Source organism: Periplaneta americana, chromosome 8 (assembly GCF_040183065.1).
Source record: "Periplaneta americana isolate PAMFEO1 chromosome 8, P.americana_PAMFEO1_priV1, whole genome shotgun sequence".
NCBI lineage: Eukaryota > Metazoa > Arthropoda > Insecta > Blattodea > Blattidae > Periplaneta > Periplaneta americana.
The window spans coordinates 24,484,369-24,490,443 of record NC_091124.1 but is presented as its reverse complement, the minus strand read 5'-3'; positions in this window follow the sequence as shown (position 1 = coordinate 24,490,443).

Below are 6,075 nucleotides of genomic sequence, written 5' to 3'. Positions count from 1 at the left end.
GCGCCAACCGTGCAATATTATGAAACACGTGTCAGAATATGTTAGTGTGCACACGAGCTGCAAAACAACCGCTTAATAATGCAGTTGTGATATATTATCCCAACTCAATGGAAAGTCTTCGACAAGTAAGGAAATAAAGAGGCAAATGAAATTAGGAAGCCTAATTTCAAAGAATCCCACCTACAAATTCTGAAGGATAGTAGTACAGAAGAAATTGATAAATATAAATATTTCTTGCTCTCATTATTGCCGACTTTTCGAAAACTTTCACGACAACAAATATTGACAGTAAAAGTGGAATTTTTCAAGTATTACAAAAATTCATTTTTCAACGAAATAGCTAATCCAGGTCACCCAGTCATACAGGATATCAAAACACATTTATGCATATCAATTCTAACTTCCCCTATCCTTCAAATATGTTTAGTTCATCTGGAATGCCACCACATAATCAGTCTACACATTTGATTCAGCCTGGGCAGATGGTTCCACTTCAACAGATTCAGACTCCTTACACAGAATAGACTTTATCTACAGCAATTAATTTTTCAACATATGTACCCAATTCTGAACAAACGCCGTCCTATAGTAGGCTACAACCAATTGTGTGACAGTACAGTGCTCTCATCAAGTTAATCTGACTTATTCGAACTGCATTAACATAAACATATTAAATAACTTGCTTTATATACTCGTATGTAATGCCGTATGTAAATTGTAACGATTGAAACCAAATATAAATATTGTTAAACTTATGGTGACTGCTAGTCTTTCTTCTGGTGCTACTGCCTTTCTCATAATTGTTTGTATCCTGGTAAGCTATGTGTGGCTGTACGAAGTTTAATAATGCGTTGAATGAATTTTTACTCATTCTAAAATATCCAGAAAGTTTTTTAGGATATGATACGGAAATAAAACTTGGAGCTCCCTTATTGTGTAAGTTTCGCTTACAATACACTGTGCATGCTGTATGGACCCACATTCTCTTTCTTCACTGTTTTCGAAGACGTAATATAAATATTACAGATTTTCCACAAAATTCATGTTTTCTTCTTGAGTGTTATCAGTTAGAGCTACAGTAGACTGAGAGAACAGCGGTTTTTTCACCGTTCATGCGCCCACTCAAATCAAAAGGGCTGTTTTCTTACCACTGTGGCTAAATATCCGCACAGACAGAAATCCGTTCGTGCGTGCTAGGCCATGTTCTTTCATGTCCCTCCAGTCAAAATACTAACAACAATACGGCCTACCCGAGAGTTCTGCAGAATTTTGGATGCCAGTGTCGAAATATAATTTTAATATTTTATTGCTATTAGGTTTTAACTGGGTTTGAAACGGAATTGTACTGGTTTTATCCATATTTAGTTTAAGTCCATTACTAGTGAACCATTTTTTTGGCTTATTGTTAGTCTTCGAAATATGCCTACTTTTTATAAGCTACAGCACATCGTCTTCTTCTATAAGCAGTAAGGAAGGACACAAGAAGTGTCTTGAACACAAACATTGTGTCTTGCAGATTTCCTTTGAAAAAAAAAAAGGAAGTGGTGAAACAGTGAGTAAAATAACAAATTACATTGTTTATTGCATTTATTTACTGTGTGTCCATATTGTTTTACTTTAATCTAAAACTCTTCACTCTTCCTGTATGTCATATAAAAACAGTTGAAAAAAAAATTCAGCTTATGTGGGTCAAAGTTACCCAGTCTGACTGCACATATTTTCCAACCGAAGCAGTACAGTGATAAAAATTAGCCAAAAACATACATTTTACCATCCTTTAATAGTACATTATGCAACGAGCCTATAATGGTAGTAATTAAGACGCAAGTATGATTGTTTATGAAACAAGCGCAAGCGAGTTTCATAATTTTCATACGAGCGTCTTAATTACCATTATAGGCAAGTTTCATACGACTTTTTATGCTCGACCATATTTCTAACTTGAAATTATTTAAAATTAGGTCTTCTTATGGTTATGTGCGAACTGACCTGAATTGTGAGATGTGCGCACACGCGAAAGTATTGATTTTTTCCGAGGCCGAATGTCATTGACCTTGGCAGAGAATAAGATGAAGATTACTCTGATATAACCTGGAAATTGATTTAGAATTGAAGAACGAGATGACAAATTGAATTTATTTGAATATTATTTACAATTAACGCTACTTATTATAGTAACAGAACATAACCTTCTGCGACAGTATTGGATTTCCAGCCTCCGTGACTTTTCGCTAATTGTCTTTCGATTGCATATCCAAGAATAATCGATATAACGGTACAACGCTGACTTGTCATTGGCTGAACACCTGAACTTTAATGAGTAGGTGTACTTTAATGACATGCATTAAAGGACTGCTACCAGGTGTATAATTACTACATTTCGGAATGGTCGACCATAAAATCCATTTCAGCTTTACTTTTCCCCGCAGAAAGCTGTGGTAAGGATTTCACCATCCTTTAAAATAGCCCTGTAAAAACACGTATACTCTGTCCTCAACCAACGTAGTAACTGTAAGATCGCAGAGGATGGCACTGTTCATTGCCTGACTTCATGTCGTAAAATACTCAGAAACAGAACTGGATACAACACATAGGGAGAATGGACAGGGACAGAATTCCAGTTAATTCCCAAATACTGACCACAGAGAAGAAATCAAGCACGTCCTTTGAAGAGACCCAATTTCTTCACGTGAAGAAAACGCATAATGAAGGGATATTTACTGCCAACACTAACTACAGCTAATGAATGACAGCATAAGATCCTAAAATGTAATGTGTTATTTCTCTTAGAACTTTTTCCGACAGCAGCTTCCTAATTCCCATTATTTTACGACAAGGTTATCAAAAATGTAATTGGAATCAACGACTCTTGCAAACAGTTCATTAATTATTGTGTCTGCATTCATTCATCCGTCTGTTTAGGCCTAAGTAAAATGCAGTTTTTTTTTAATTAGTTATTTTACGACATTCTTTCAACAGCTATGGTTATATACAGAGCTTTCGCCTAAGGGTGAGGCCAGGAAAGCGGCATGTACTGATACACCGCTTTGTGCACGCAGTTGTTGAGACACGCTCGACAATCAAGGACATCAAGGTCGACAAGTTATCAGTTGTGAGCCAGATGTTGCAGTATTTAACACGTACAGTGCAGTTTCTTGACACAGTTGCTTAAATATTCAGCGTGTGTGTAAAATTTGTTAACAATGCAAAACGCAAAATTCACGCTTGAACAGAGAGTTTTTTTTTATGTATGATGCATATGTGAAAAAAAGAGTCATGTAGAGAGGTGCGTAGGCAATTTGAAGTGAAATATTCGGGTGCTCCAATTCAGGGTACAGAAACTGTTAGACGTCCTGTTAACAAATTAAGCACAACAGGGTCGATAAATGCTACAATTCCTAAGCGAAAACAAAGAGTATTGACAGAAGAAAAAATTGATGAAACCAGTGCATCATTTACACATTCTCCTAATAAATCTCTAAGAAGTGTTTCACAGGAAGTTAGTGTTTCAAAAACATCAGTCTTTACTGCTGCTAAACTTTTAAAATTAAAACTCTACAGAGCGAAAACAAAGAGTATTGACGGAAGAAAAAATTGATGAAACCAGTGCATCATTTACACATTCTCCTAATAAATCTCTAAGAAGTGTTTCACAGGAAGTTAGTGTTTCAAAAACATCAGTCTTTACTGCTGCTAAACTTTTAAAATTAAAACTCTACAGAGTATAGTATAGAAAGAGGAAGCTTACAGATAGACAATTGCCGCAAGCAACACCACAGGCAGGCCGCTTTCCTGGCCCCACCCGTAGGCGAACGCTCCGTAGCATCTGAATGAGATGGTGATAATGGAAGCAAAATGAGTCGAAGGTCGAACACCAAAAGTCACCCAGAATTTCGCTGTTGTTCCTGCAATAACTCCTATGTGCAAAATATAAAATTTTTCAGTAGGAAGAAAAAACACATTTACTCATCCTATGGCAGCCGTACATAGGAGATTGTGAATTCTTACATCTTCGAAAGAAAGAAATGTAATTACATATAGGAGATTTTATTTGCTGTATCAGTATTTAAGTTATTTAATACAGCAAAAATCTGAATATCGATAAATATGTCACATAGGAGTTATTGCAGGAACGACGATGATTTGCTCTTATTGGGTTGAAATAAAACCCCGGCAAAAGCCTCAACCAGGTAACTTTTCCCAACCAGGATTTGAAACCAGGCCAGCTACTTTCATTGTCAGACATGTTAACCATTGCTCCACAGCAGTGGACCCCTCTCATTATTCATCTCGTGTGTTTTTATTAGTAATTTACTAGTTATAAAGTTATTTGCAATTATCTTTATTTACTGTTATACTTGTGATTATGTAAAGATATAGATTTTCTAGAATTTGAATTAACAAAGATGTTAAAATTCGTACTTATTACTGAATAGGATGTCTGTAAATAAAGTGAGAAGAAAAAGATTATTGTATCTGTAATCGAGGGTGCGACAATCTGTAGTAGAAAAAGAAAGAAAAATAAAGAGTGACAGACCCTTCCCTGAAAGTATTATTGTCACCTACGTATGGAACTGGGTGAAATGATAAAAAAAAGAACATTAAAAACCTATCACATTTCAAATGCAATGCTTAGAATAGTTTGGTGTAATTACAATAATTATCCCAGTGAAAGTGTTAGAAAAGGATTTCAGTGAACAAAAACATGAATAATGTTACTTACTTACAAATGGCCTTTAAGGAACCCGCAGGTTCATTGCCGCCCTCATATAAGCTCCCCATCGGTCCCTATACTGTGCAAGATTAATCCAGTTCTCTATCATCAGTCCCACCTGCCTCAAATACATCTACGTCTCGGTCTCCTCAAAGGTCTTTTTCCCTCCGGCGTCCCAACTAACACTCTATATGCATGCTACATGCCCTGCCCATCTCAAACGTCTGGATTTAGTGTTCCTAATTATGTCAGGTGAAGAATACAATGCATGCAGTTCTGCATTGTGTAACTTTCTCCATTCTCCTGTAACTTCATCCCTTTTAGCTCCAAATATTTTCCTAAGAACCTTATTCTCAAACAACCTTAATCTCTGATCATCTCTCAAAGTGAGAGTCCAATTTTCACAACCATACAGAACCGGTAATATAACTGTTTTATAAATTCTAACTTTCAGATTTTTTGACAGCAGACTGGATGACAAAAGCTTCTCAACCGAATAATAACACACATTTCCCATATTTATTCTGGATTTCATTTCCTCCCGAGTGTCATTTATATTTGTTACTGTTGCTCCAAGATATTTGAATTTTTCCACCTCTTCGAAGGATAAATCTCCAATTTTTATATAATAATATTAACTTGAGCTAACCGTCTATACTTATCTAGTTTATATTTGGATTAAACATTAACGTTTTCGGCACTTATGTCCCATTTTCAAATGTATGGAATTGCCTTATTACATGATCAAATAGATACACCTTATGTGTGTGAAATATATGGTATGTACCCTTGATGATCTACCATTGTTTACAAAATATATAAATTAAAATTAAAAGCACTTACTAATAATTAAAATCTATACTAATTTACATCCACAATAAAAGGCCCTTGTTTTATGTAACATTATGGTTATCTTGAAGTTGTTATCACATGTAGATGTAAATTAGTATAGATTTTAATTATTAGCAAGTGTTTTTAATTTTAATTTATATATTTTGTAAACAATGGTAGATCATCAAGGGTACATACCATATATTTCACACACATAAGGTGTATCTATTTGATCATGTAACAAGGCAATTCCACACATTTGAAAATGGCACATAAGTGCCGAAAACGTTTATGTTTAATCCAAATATAAACTAGATAAGTATAGACGGTTAGCCCAAGTTAATATTATTATATTACAACTTGCTTATAGGAGAATCACACAAAATGAAAATACTAAAATCCAATTTTTATGTTTCCATTTCGTACAATATTCTGGTCGCCCAAACCCCAAGCTGGAGGACCACCCCTTATCGGCTGTCCACGACTGCTTATTCAATATATTCGCAGCTACCCTCCATATCTGGAGGCCG